General features: G+C 41.8%; 1 protein-coding gene across 9 annotated transcripts in view; it reads right to left on the bottom strand.

Moving 5' to 3' along the window:
- TPK1 (thiamin pyrophosphokinase 1) overlaps positions 1 to 14,679 on the bottom strand; it is an 844,123-nt gene that overhangs the window by 811,879 nt on the left and 17,565 nt on the right. For 4 of the 9 annotated variants that reach the window (XM_073678182.1, XM_073678186.1, XM_073678180.1 and 1 more), the window contains exon 2: positions 645 to 838. The exons of the other annotated variants lie outside the window; for them this stretch is intronic. The gene's annotated coding sequence lies outside the window, so the exon portion shown is untranslated. The remainder of the gene's footprint in view (positions 1 to 644; positions 839 to 14,679) is intronic. 9 annotated transcript variants of the gene reach the window in all.

Below are 14,679 nucleotides of genomic sequence, written 5' to 3'. Positions count from 1 at the left end.
GTCTTACTGCATGTAGCAGGTGATGTTTCATCCAGCGCACTCTGCAATGTATTAAGATAATGTGACAATGCTAAATCTGGACAGGAGAGGGAGGAGATTGGAGCTATAGATGACTGCAGATTGTTCATAAGCTGCTGAGTATTGATGGCACATAGAATTCAGTATGTGTGATAAGTGGAGGTGCCCTGGGCGTGGAGAAAGTTCTTAGAGAAGGAAGGAAGGTTATGGTCAGAGAGCGGGAGAGGGGAGTTAGTAAAGTTGTATACTGAGTAGAGCCAACAGAAGATTAGGTCCAGAGTATTCCCAACTTCATTTGTAGGAAAACTAGTTAACGGTGAAAGGCCGACGGAGGAGGTTAGAGAAAGATGAGTGGCAGATATGGAGAGCGGATTATCAATGGGGATGTTAAAGTCCCCCATGATGAGAGTGGGAATGTCACAAGATAGAAAGTGTGGAAGCCAGGTGGCAAAGTGATCAATGAATTGGTTGGTTTTGCCTGGAGAGCGATACACAAATTGACACTCGCAAGGAGAAAGGAGAAGGGTTTGAAGAGTAAGTGTGTGGAAAAAAAACATAAGTGAGGGTACTGGGGGGATAACCTGGAAAGCACATTGTGATAAAAAGGAGCAGACAAAAACCTCTACCTGGTCTCCGCTCAGGTCTGGGGTCAAGTGAAAATTGTAGTCCACCATATGAGCGAGCAGTGGCGGCCGGTGGTGATTGTGACAAACTGCTGGATCCAGGTTTCAGTGAGAGCCAGAAGGTTGAATTAGAAAGGAAGAAGTCTTGGATGTTTGTTGCACGCTGACTAAAGTTCCAGAGAGCACAATTAGAAGGCCTGCAATGAATATTAAAAAGATTAGCAGGGTTTCTATATGCAGCAGGAAGAGAGTTATAAATATTAGTGGAAGGTGGGTTAGGGGAGAGGTAGCCAGCGACTAGGTGAAGGAGAAAAAGAGAAAGAGCAGGTGGTTCAATGATTTATGGGAGCGTTTTGTATGCTGTAAGGAGATAGTGGATGGTTTAGAGAGATTGGGAAATATCAGTGGAGCCAGAGTTTACAAGGGAGAGAGGAAAAGAGTACACAATGTGTAAAAGGGTGGTAGATATGCAAGAAAGTAGCAGGTAGAACATAGATGAAGCAAAGAAATACAGAAAAATAAATAATGCAGTACAACTGAACAAGAAGCATGTTTTGTCATTTAGCCCTTTGGCTGTACAAATCCAGCCCCCAAACTCTAATAACCAAAGGGCTGTGAAAAGTGGAATACCGCACCACGCGGCTGCCCTCTCCCCCTAGGTCTCAATTTCATCGGCGTCTGCAGTAGTTTTTATTTTGACGCATTTGGTGCTTGCACAGCGCCCTTTCAAAAACAAGCTATATAGCACAAAAACCTTTAGCGCTATGTAGTTTGTTTTTGAGAAAGGGCTCGGTGAGAGCGCGCACTGCTTAAAAATAAATAACTATGAAATTACTTTTCCATTCTGGAACTGTTTTCTTCATATAGAAGCGGTCTACTCTGAAACGTTAATCTCCTTTTTCTATTGATCGATGTGCAAAAGAGGGTTAACCTTAATTTGTTGATGGGACTGCAGCAGCTGTTTTATTTATGGGCTATTATTGGAGTTAGGTCACTCACAACCTTTTCAGGTGAGCAACTCAATAACTCCCTTCTCATCTGTTCCTTTCAATATCACCCTATGTGCGCTTGTCTCCCTCCCTTATTCTATCATACTGTGTGTGGGTGACTGTGCAGTTGTCATACTGTGTGAAGGCTGTTTGGCCATCATACTGTGTGTGAAGGGCTGAGGGAGTATTCATACCTCGAGGAGAGGCAGTGGGGCTATCACACCATGTGGCATTATACTGTGTGTGAGGGGCTGATGGGTCCATCATACTTTGTGGGAGGAGCTGTTTATTATGGTAGAAGAGCTGAAAAACAGGAGCAGTATGATTTACTATTTTTTATAAAATGCAGTAAATTATGTGGTTTTGATTAGCTGTTACTAGTAAGAATACATGTTACAGTAAAGTGCTACCTTAACATGTATTGGCAGTTACAGCTAGTCAACACACTTAATTCTGCTCAAGATTAAGCGATAAAAAGTAATATAGATCAAAATAATAAAAATGAGCAGAATTAAGTTCAAACTTCCACAGCAGTCACGGTCTCTAATGTGGCCCCTTGGGATAATGAATTGCCCACCCCTGCTTTACATATGCGTATAACTTCAGGACCCTTTTGACCACTGGTTGGCAAGTGTTGGTCACAATTGAGAAAATTACACTTAGGCTGTGTGCCCATGATGCATTTTTTAAGCGTTTCCGCAGCGCAAAAACGATGATAATACGCATGTTCTGTGCACATGCTGCGGAAATTTCCACTGCGGATTATCATTGCGGAAAAAAACGCAGCACTACCAATTATTTTGCGGAAGTGCTGAGTTTTCGCCGCCATTGAAGTGCATTAGACAGCATGGAATCCGCTTCACTGGATCTGTACATGCGGAATGCATGCGTTCAATGTGCGGATGGTACCCAGGTCTAGAGGAGAGGAGACTCTCCTCCGGACCCGGGTACCATAGAAACTGTGAAAAAAAGAATAAAATAAAAAATAAAAGATTATATTTACCTTCTGATGGCCCCCGCTGCACTCGTCCTTTCATGCTGGCAGCTAGCGATGGACTGAAGGACCTGCGCTGACGTCAGAGTCATGTGACGGGTCACGCGACGCTGACGTCGGCAGGTCCTTCATTGTACCGCTGCCGGCAGCCAGGACGGAGGGAATCAAGACTGCGGGGGGCCATCGGAAGGCAAGTATATATATATATTTTTTTTTTTTTACCATTTTTTCGGTCACAGTATATAAATCCATGCGGTTTGCATGGATTTATATAGTGTGACCAAGTTGACAAGCACTTTCCAAGTGATGCTAAAATCGCTTGGAGAGCGCTTGTCAACCCGCATGCGGAAATGCATGTGAAGAACGCTTCACTTCCGCATGTCCTTGGCAGGAAAACGCATGTACAATCCGCATGCGTTTTTTCTGCCAGGGAGGTGCAGAAACACTCAGGAAAAAATCCTGAGCATTTCTGCATCGTGGGCACATAGTCTTAATGACTTTCCTCCCTCCTCCAAAGTAAGCTGTCCAATAAGAATAATGAGATAGATACATATATTGGAAAAAAATACTTTTTAAATGACCCATATTAGAAACGTTTCGGCTCTAGGTGTGAGGCCTTTCTCAATACGTGGTCAAAATTGTTGGTACCCCTCATTTATTGAAAGAAAAACCCACAATAGTCACAGAAATAACTTGAATCTGACAAAAGTAGTAAATTAAAAATCTATTAAAATTAACAAATGAAAGTCAGACATTGCTTTTCAACCCTGCTTCCACACAATTTAAAAATAAATGAAACTAATGAAATAGGCCTGGACAGAAATGATAGTACCCTTAACTTAATATTTTTGTTGAACAACCTTTTGAGGCAATCACTGCCATCAAACGATTCTGGTAACCGTCAATGAGACTTCTGTACCTCTCGACAGGTATTTTGGCACACTCCTCATGAGCAAACTGCTCCAGTTATCTCGTGTTTGAAGGTTACCTTTTCCAGAAAGCATGTTTCAGCTCTTTCCAAAGATGCTCAATAGGATTTAGGTCAGGGCTCATAGAAGGCCACTTCAGAATAGTCCAATGTTTTCCTCTTAGCCATTCTTGGGTGTTTTTAGCTGTGTGTTTTGGGTCATTATCCTGTTGCAAGACCCAAGACCTGCAACTGAGACCAAGCTTTGACACTGGGCAGCACATTTCTCTTTAGAATCCCTTGATAGTCTTGAGGTTTCATAGTATCCTGCACAGATTCCAGACACCCTGTGTCAGATGCAACAAAGCAGCCCCAGAAGATAACAGAGCCTCCTCCATGTTTCACAGTAGGGACAGTGTTCTTTTCTTGATATGCTTCATTTTTCAGTCTGTGAACATAGAGCTGATATGCCTTGCCAAAAACTTCCATTTTTGTCTCATCTGTCCATAGGACATTCTCCCAAAAGCTTTGTGGCTTGTCAACATGTAGTTTGGCAAATTCCAGTCTGGCTTTTTTGATTTTTTTTCAAACTATGGTGTTCTCTTTGGTCATCTCTCATGAAGTCCACTTTGGATTAAACAACAATGGATGGTGCCATCTGACACTGATGTTCCTTGAGCTTGAAGTTCACCTTTAATCTCTTTAGAAGTTATCCTGGGTATCATGAAAGTTAGCCGCCATCTTAGGTATGATACGTCATGCCTGAAGATATTCCCTATTGTCATTTCTAAAAAATCCCTCACACAGCTCCTACCATGTCACATTTCTCCAGCCCCTGGTAAAGAGAGCAATTAGCCCCCACCTCTGGAGATCAGTCTCAAGGAACTTCTTTGATATGGTAAATAGATGCGCCAGCTCTGTTGTGTCCAAGCAGGACAGAGTCAGCGAGACCCTAGGGAGTAATTAACACCTTGATGTCACTTGAAACCAGAAGCAAACCATTTGTGCAAGCCTGCAAACCTCTCCATTGTCACAAGAAACCATGTGCTTTCTTTGTGGAAAATGGCCGCCAAAAGCTACACAGACATACTATCAATTCATAACCACACGATACAAGTTAGGGAACCCAAATAAAATGTATCATGTGGGGAAGGTGCCCGCGGACACAATCATGGGACTTATAAATCCATGAGGGCCCCGGAAAGCTAGATATTTAGAAGAACCATATACAAGGTCCCAGGGGAGGCATGTTTAGAGTCAATGGCTTCCCCAGAAGAGTAGGATCACGACGAGACCTCTAGTGATACGATGAGATCACCTCAGGGAAAGTTATGGGTACTTTTCTCAAATGGAGCCAAAACTGGCATTGGTAGGGGGGCGGGGCTTAGTAAACTGACATCACCAAGAGTGGGCGTGACAGGACTTTAGTATAGCCGACAGCCAGAAACCCCCTCAGTTTCGACCCAGGAGATGATGTGAACAACTCCTAACATCGGGTCCAGGTCTCTGAGTGGAAGGAGCACCTTAGCCATGTGCTACTGAGGCCTGGACGACTGCAACTAAGCTTCAACCTTTGGGATAGCTGAACCTCCCTTGCACTACAAGAACGGTAACTGATTTATCGTTATTATTCCTGTGTTTTGTATTTCTAATTGTTATATCTTATTCTGGTCAAATACCGTTGTATAGTTAATTGTATAGCCTTGTAAACTAGTGTATTCTTATAATCGATTAAATCATAAATTAATCGTGGGCTGTATCCTTCACTCTGCATATACGAATCCATTGGTCCGGAAACGCTTGGTTGAAACGCTACTGGGTTGGTTCCTGACCCGATGCAAGTCTATTAATGGACCGGGCTTGTATCAAATGAGAACTGGTGGCAGCATACCATCTGGGGGATTTGAGGAAGGCTGGCAGTGATGGTCGGAGGTGTGGATATATATTACTGGCGTAGCCAGGGAAATATATATATACCGCCCTCACTGCAGAGGGCCTCAAATACCCAGAGGGCTACAGGACGGCCTCTCCGGCGACCACTCACTCTAGGTGCAGTACCTTGACTGACCTGAGAGGCAAGGGGGCACACCAGAGAGTTGTGCCTGTATCGTGGCGTCACGGATTGGTGATGTGTAAGGGACAACACACCACCGTGTTTTCCCCCGCTGGTAGCAGCTTCCTGGCACTACTTACTCTAGGTGCAGTACCTTGACTCACCTGAGAGGTAAGGGGGCGCCAGAGAGCTGCACTCACCGGCCAGCATTTCATCACACTGGGCTCTTTTGTTACCATTCGTATTATCAGTCTTTGTTTTGTCATCAATTTTCCTCCTGCGGCCACGTCCAGGAAGGTTGGCTACAGTCCCATTGATATTATTCAGAAATTTAAGATGTGCAACTGTAGCCACAGGAACATCAAGCTGCTTGGAGATGGTCTTATAATCTTTATCTTTAACATACTTATCTATAATTTTCTTTCTAATCTCCTGAGACAACTCTTTCCTTTGCTTCCTCTGGTCCATGTGGAGTATAGTACACACCATGTCACCAAACAACACAGTGAGTATCTGTAGACCTATATACAGGCCCACTGACTGATTACAAGATTGTAGACACCTATGATGCCAATTAGTGGACACAACTTGATTGAACCATGTCCCTTTTGTCACATTATTTTCAGGGGTACCATCATTTCTGTCCAGGCTTATTTCAGGAGTTTAATTTTTTTTTTTTAAATTCTGCGGACGCAGGATTGAAGAGCAATGTAAGACTTTCATTTGTTCATTTTCATAGATTTTTAATTTATTATTATTTTTGTCAGATTCAAGTTATTTCTGTGGCCATTGTGGGTTTTTCTTTCATTAAACAAGGAGTACCAACAATTTTGACCATGTGTGTATTATATATGTCTGAGTAAGTACACAAGTTATATTCAAGTTAACTCTCGCTATGTATGGTGGAAATAAAAAGTCTACATAGCCCTGTTAAAATACTGTTTTTTTGGTCATGTAAAAATAATTTGGAGAAGAATCACCACCTTTAATGGCATTCATAAATTGTACAGATCCATTAAGAAACTAAGGGGAAAATAAAAGTAACAAAACTAAAATAATATGTTGCACACGTTTAAACACCCTCTTATAGATTGCTGCTGTGGTTGTGCTGAGAATTAACCAATCACATTTAAATTAAATGTTAAAAATTAGTGAGTACACATTTGAAAGTTTACAATGATTCTGATAAACCCAATAAAAAAAAAAGTTTAGCTTTAGTAGGATTTTCCTGACTTGTTATTTGTATTTTACTGCAAAAGCCATGGCCCATAAATAGCTTGCAACACAGAGATCTCATTGTTGAAATTTGTCACGAAAAGGGTAGAAATTTTTTTTCCAAGGCATTAGATGTACCATAGAACACTGTGAAGACAGTCATCAATAGAAATGACTTAAATTTGGTATAACAGTGACATTTACCTAGAACTGAACATGCCTCAAATTTTGATGAAAAGTCGAAAAAAAAAAATGGTCTGAAAGGCTGCAAGAGACCTAGAGCAACATTAAAAAAGCTTCAGGAATTTCTGATAAGTACTTGGGGGAGGGGTGTGCACAAAACAACAATCTCCCATATTCTTCATGTGTAACATAGTAACATAGTTTTTAAGGTTGAAGGAAGACCAAGTCCATCTAGTTCAACCCATAGCCTAACATGTTGATCCAGAGGAAGGCAAAAAAAACCATGTGGCAACACTAAGCTCCACATTGGGGAAAAAAATTCCTTCCCGACTCCATATGACAATCAGACTAGTTCCCTGGATCAACGCCCTATCAAGGAATCTAGTATATATAACCTGTAATATTATACTTTTCAAGAAAGGCATCCAGGCCCTTCTTAAATTTTAATAGTGAATCACTCATTACAACATCATGTGGCAGAGAGTTCCATAGTCTCACTGCTCTTACAGTAAAGAATCCGCGTCTGTGATTATGATTAAACCTTCTTTCCTCCAGACATAGAAGATGCCCCCTTGTCTCCGTCTCAGGCCTCAGAGTAAAAAGATCAGTAGACAGGTCTTTGTACTGTCCCCTCATATACTTGTACATAGTAATAAGATCACCCCTAAGCCTTCTTTTTTCCACAGTAAATAACCCCAAGTGTAATAACCTGTCTTGGTATTGCAGACCCCCCAGTCCTCTAATAACCTTGGTCGCTCTTCTCTGCACCCTCTCTAGTTCAGCTATGTCTTTCTTATACACCGGAGACCAAAACTGTACACAGTATTCTAAGTGTGGTCACACTAATGACTTGTATAGAGGTAAAATTATGTTCTCCTCATGAGCATCTATGCCTCTTTTAATGCATCCCATTATTTTATTTGCCTTTGCAGCAGCTGCCTGACACTGTCCACTAAACGTGGGCTTGTCGTCCACCAATACACCCAGGTCTTTTTCAGTTACAGTTTTGCCCAGTGTTTTACAATTAAGCATATAATTATACATTTTATTTCCTCTGCCCAAGTGCATTACCTTACATTTATCCCCATTAAAGCTCATTTGCCATTTATCAGCCCAAGCTTCTAGTTTACACAGATCCTTCTGTAATATAAAATTGTCCTCCTCTGTATTGATTACCCTGCAGAGTTTAGTGTCATCTGCAAATATTGAAATATTACTCTGTATGCCCCCTACAAGGTCATTAATAAATATGTTAAAAAGAAGGGGGCCCAATACTGACCCCTGTGGTACCTCACTGTTAACTGTGACCCAGTCTGAGTGTTTTCCATTAATAACCACCCTTTGTTTCCTATCACTGAGCCAATTCTTAACCCACATACATAAAATGAGAACAATGGGGATAGGGGAAAATATATGTATCAACCTTTTGTGTGGAACCGTATCAAAAGCTTTTGAAAATTCCATATACACAACATCCACCGCATTTCCTTGGTCCAGTCCAGAACTTGCCTCCTCATAAAAACTGATCAGATTAGTCTGACAGGAACGGTCCCTCGTAAACAGATGTTGATATTGGGTCATGAGGTTATTCTTCTAAGAGATGCTATACTAGAGTATCTGAAGGAAACCCTCCAGGATTTTACCCACAGTAGAGGTTAAGCTTACTGACCTATAATTTCCAAGTTCAGTTTTTGTCCCCTTTTTGAATATTGGCACCACATTTGCTATACGCCAGTCGTGGGGTACAAACCCTGTTATTATGGAATCTTTAAAGATTAAAAATAATGGTCTATCTATGACATTACTTAATTCCTGCAGTACTCGCGGGTGTATCCCATCCGGGCCCGGGGATTTGTCAACTTTAGTGATTTTTAGACGCTGCCGTACTTCCTGCTGGGTTAAGCAAGTGACATTTAATGGAGAATTTTTGTTATCACTAATCATGTTTTCGGTCATGCGATTTCCTTGTGTAAATACTGTTGAAAAAAAATCATTTAGCATATTGGCTTTTTCCTCATCCTCATCCACCATTTCACCCAGACTATTTTTAAGGGGGCCAACACTATCATTTTTTAGTTTTTTACTATTTATGTAGTTAAAGAATATTTTGGGGTTATTTTTACTTTCTCTGGCAATGATTCTCTCTGCCTCAATCTTTGCTGCCTTGATTTGTTTTTTACATAATTTATTTAATTTTCTATATTTATTTAATGCCTCATCACTACCTACTTGCTTTAGTTCTCTAAATGCTTTCTTTTTGTCACTTATTGCGCCCCTTGCAGCTCTATTTAGCCATAGTGGTTTCCTCCTAGTTCTAGCATGTTTATTGCCAAAGGGTATATATTGTGCACAGGTCCTATTCAGGATGTTAATAAATGTCTCCCATTTGCTTTGTGTAGCTTTATGTCTCAGTATATCGTCCCAGTTTATTGCACTAAGATCATCTCTCAACCGTTGGAAATTTGCCTTCCTGAAGTTTAGTGTCCTTGTAACCCCTCTACTACACAACTTATTAAAGGTTACATGAAAACGTATTATTTTGTGATCACTATTACCTAAGAGACCCCCAACTCGTATATTTGATATGCGGTCTGGCCTATTGGTTAATATTAGGCCTAGCAGTGCCCCCCTTCTTGTTGGGTCCTGAACCAGTTGTGAAAGGTAATTGTCTCTCATAGTTGTCAAAAACCTATAACCTTTGCTTGAACTACATGTTTCTGTCCCCCAATGTATTTCAGGGTAGTTGAGGTCTCCCATAATAATGACTTCTCCTTGAGTCGCTGCTTCATCTATTTGCTTTACGAGGATATTCTCCGCTACTTCCATTATTTTTGGAGACTTATAACAAACCCCTATCAGTAATTTATTATTTTTTCCCCCCTCCCCTTATCTCCACCCACAGGGACTCTACATTTTCACTAGATTCACATATATCCTCCCGCAAGACGGGTTTTAAGGATGATTTTACATATAAACACACACACCCCCCTCGCTAGTTTGTACGGTCATTTCTGAACAGACTATAGCCCTGTAAATTAACTGCCCAGTCATGGCTCTCGCCCAGCCACGTCTCAGATATCCCTACCATGTCATAATTATTTTCCAACAATATTAATTCTAATTCCATTTTGTTGGTGAGGCTTCTGGCATTAGTGTACATGCATTTTATGCATCTCTCTGTACCTCTATTCCTTCTTACTTTATTGACTGTTCTAACCCCACCCCCAATTTCTTTATTTGTGCCCAGGTCACTATCTGCACTATCTTCCCCACCTATAAAATGAATACCCTCCCCCCCCCAATCCCTAGTTTAAACACTCCTCCAACCTTCTAGCCATTTCCTCCCCCAGCACAGCTGCGCCCTCCCCATTGAGGTGCAGCCGGTCCCTAGCGTAGTCTGTACCCAACTGAGAAGTCGGCCCAGTTCTCCAGGAACCCAAATCCCTACTTCCTACACCAGTTCTTGAGCCACTTATTTATCTCCCTAATCTCCCGTTGCCTCTCTGGCGTGGCAAATGGTACCGGTAGTATTTCAGAGAATACCACCTTGGAGGTCCTTGCTTTCAGCTTGCAGCCTAATTCCCTGAAATCATCTTTAAGGACCTTCCACCTACCTCTAACTTTGTCATTTGTGCCAATGTGCACCATGACCACTGGGTCCTCACCAGCCCCTCCCAGTAATCTGTCAACCCGATCAGTGATGTGCCAGACTCGAGCGCCAGGTAGGCAGCACACTGTTCGATGATCCCTGTCTTTGTGACAGATTGCCCTATCTGTTCCCCTAATAATTGAGTCCCCCACTACCAGCACCTGCCTGGCCTGCCCTGCTCTCCTATTTCCCGCTTTACTGGAGCTGACACTCCTCCGGCTTTCAGGGGACATGCCTTGCTGCAGCAGTGCTACCCCTGTACCGTCACTCCCCTCATCTGCCAACTTTGCAAACTTATTGTGGTGTGCCAGATCATGAGTAGCCACCCTGGCACTCTTCCCTCTACCCCCCCTTCTAACTGTCACCCAACTAGCGACCTCACTGTCCTGCAGCTCCCGACTACCACCCTCCCCCACATCTACCCCAGTGAGCTGCTGCTCAATGAGCAGCAGACTCCTTTCCATATTGTCAATGGATCTCAGTGTTGCCAGCTGCTCATTTAGATCCAGTACCTGGGCTTCCAAACGCACCACGTGCACACATCTCACGCAGCAGTATGCAACCCCGACCGGCTGTTCAAAGAATGCATAAATGTGGCAAGATATACACTGGATAGCATTGTCAATAATGGAGCTCATTTTCTAATGGGCATTGCAATAGACAGAATGTTAAGTAAAAAGAAAAGTAAACCATTAATAAAATACAGACAGCAATTCAGTCCAAAGTCCTCCCTTCCAAACTCCCTGAATCACAAGTCACTGAAAAACAAGTCACACACTTACTTTCGTTCGCACTTACGCTCCAGTCACACTCAGCTCGTTCACACTCGCAAACTAAGAGATTTAAAGAGTTTCCCCCCCCCCCCTTTTCCAGCAATGCAGCCTACAGCTCAATGCACTTCCAAAGGACTGGATGCCCAACCAGCTGCCCCTTATAAACCCTTAATTATAACCCCTCCCCCTTAATTAACCCCTTGTGACTATAGCTACACCTCAGGATTTTAGTGCAATGTAGTTCACCCTTAAATACACAGGTAGTAAACTGAGAAACTGTAAAACTGTAGTGAGAAAATTAGTTTTATTGGGCTTTTTAAAACCTAACAGGTAGAAAAGCACTCAGCAGGTCACAATGCAGCAACTCACCGCAATTCACACAGGTATTTTCTGCAGGATTCCCAAATACCTCTTCACTGAAAAACAAGTCACACACTTACTTTCATAGGCACTTACACTCCGGTCACACTCAGCTCGTTTACACTCACAAACTAAGAGATTTAAATTGTTTTTTTTTTTTTGTTTTTTTTCCCTTTTCCAGCAATGCACCCTACAGCTCAATGCACTTCCATTGGCCTGTGGATTAGGGTAGCATGACGGAAGTTTATCTTACAAAGAAAAACATCCAAGCCCGGCTATGTTTTGCCAAAACATACATCAAGACTGCAAAAAGCATGTGGGAATACGTGTTATGATCTTATAAAGACCAAGGTTGATCTTTTTGAACATAATTCCAAAAGGTATGTTTGTGGCAAAGCAAACACTGCGTATCGCTAACCATACCCACAGTGAAGTTTGGTGGAAGCAGCATTATGCTTTGGCAGGTAAAACTGGGCTTTAGTCAAGGGAGAGGGGAATATGAACAGTTCCAAATACAAGTCACTTTGCATCAAAACCTTCAGGCCTCTGTTAAAAAGCTGAAGATGAATTTCACCTTTCATCATGGCAACGACACCAAGCATGCTTCCAAATCATAAAAAAAGAATGGCTTCATCAGATCAAAGATTTGAAGTAGCCAAGCCAAAGCCCAAGCCTGAATCCAATTGAAAAACTGTGGGTTTACCAGAAGGCTGTACACAGGAGATGCTCTGCAATTTGTCAAATTTGGTGTGCTACAGCAAGGAAGATTGGGCAAAGATTGACAATTCTAGATGAGTCATGCTGATAGACTATTACAAAAAAAGACTGAATCATAAATCCAAAGGGTACTTCAACAAAAAGTATTAGTTTAAGGGTGTGCATATTTATGCAAATAATATTTTTGTTACATAATTTTATTTTTCCATTTAAAGATTTTACTTTATTTTTCAATTCAAATGTAGATTATGGGTGACATTACAGGTCAAAAAAAGTTCTGAAACGATTCACAGTATCATTTTTATATGACAAAAACCTGGCAATTTAACAGGTTTGTACAGTTTTTATATTTACTTTACATGGTTATTACATACAACTATATAAGCAGTACAATTTACATACATCTATAAGAAGTTCATTTTAGAAGATAGTATAACATCACACAATACGGCTTATCTGTGCAATATTGCCATGCGAGCACTGTTTGTAGTCCTCTGGCAGCTCCAAAATGGTTACCACAATCAGGCTTGGCGCAAGCTACTCCATTTCTCAGAGCCCAAGGGTTGCCCTGGTCTTCACCCTTTAACCCGTGTATAGGGATCTGGACTTACACAAGGGTCCCTGGGCAAGGGTCACAGAGTCAGCTGCTGTTTGGTGGAGCAAGCTGGCAAGAAGTGTTGTCAAGCAGGGTCAAAGCCAGGAGATCACATCAGGGACAAAATCATAAAGCAAGCAGGTAGTTAGAAATCAAGCCAGGTCTAAGAACAAAATGAACCCCAAAGCTTCTAGAGTGGCCAGAGCCATAAGTCCCAGGAATAAAATAGGATTGATGCTGTCAAGCATCACTCACAACAATGGTGTGGTGCAGACTAGTGGTCAAAGTAGAAACCGACACAGATGTTACAAATATAGTTTTAATGATTTTCACTTAACAGAGGATTCATTAAATAGGGGATCTATTACTGACACCTTCTCATCTAATCTGTTAATGATGGGCAGTAACAAGGGATGTTTTCTCATACTGTACACTGTGACTTGTGTCTAATCTTGGATATTCCTTTGTTCAAATTATAGTTTCTTTTTACCTTAGAGCACCACTCCAGCATTTTTTTTTTATTTCAGCGTTGAGGTGGTACCACTAATGTAAGTTCCTTGGGCCTAATAATATACTTACTAGCCCTCATCTTCTGCTTTTCCAGGCGCTGCTTCGGTCCACAGTTGCTATCTTGTGACTGCAACTTCTGACTGACCAGAAGTCAGAGGTAAAAGGTCACAAGCGATCAATGTAAGTCTATGTGAGCCTCATTCTTGCTCTCAGACTTACACTAAGAAGTGACCTCCGGCTTGCCCAACAAATACTTGAGTGATCTGGCAGGTCACAGACTGCAGAAGACGACGGCGGCTGGTCAGTATAATACTAGAGGCAGAATATATGTATTATTGATTTTACAGAAACCTGGTCCGACTGCCATAGAATATCTACCAGAGTCCTACGCATCTTTTTGATCATCTCTCTTGTGGTTTAAACATCCTGTATTGTTAGAAATGTATAGGGACATCATGCTAAGGTTTAGTTCTCATGATGGGTTTTTGGTGAGGTTTTGATACTGCTGTTTTTTTGTGCAGCAGAAATACGCGTCTTACAGTTCGAGCAAAGTGGTTGAAATTTATAGAAACCTCATGCCCACTGTGCTTTTTATGTTACATAAACTGACCCGTGGTTCATGTTTAAAATCTGCAACATGTCAACTTATCTTGAGAATACTCAGTTTTCTGTGCAGATTTTCAGCATAGACTTGCATTAGGTGCATTAGGGGGTGATTTGAACTCATGTTTTTTTTAATATTAAAACATTTTTTTCTACTTTTTACTTGCCTCAATAGTCCCCTTAGGAGACATGAAGCTGTGATCGTCTGATCACTTGTGTGACACATAGCAAGGATGAAGCCCTTCTATGTGTAGAAAAATCATCTGCTATGAACACCGGCCAAAGCTTATACTCACCTCCCATGCCGGCGCCATTCCAGCGGCTGGCACCCGTGGTCCTGGGGCTCCCACGAGGTTGTGACATGTGAGCCTGCCTGACACCCAATCAGCGCTGGCGTCACTATCCCTACCTTCGTACGAATTGAACATTAAAAGGAAGTCATAAATCAGCTGCAGCCCGGACTTCTTCTTCGTGTTCAATTCAACTGAAG

This window comes from Phyllobates terribilis, unplaced genomic scaffold (assembly GCF_046119375.1).
Source record: "Phyllobates terribilis strain yellow unplaced genomic scaffold, ASM4611937v1 Scaffold_4__5_contigs__length_816908805, whole genome shotgun sequence".
In the NCBI taxonomy this organism is placed as follows: domain Eukaryota; kingdom Metazoa; phylum Chordata; class Amphibia; order Anura; family Dendrobatidae; genus Phyllobates; species Phyllobates terribilis.
Note: the sequence above shows the minus strand (reverse complement) of the source record. Positions and strands in the feature narration are given on the sequence as shown.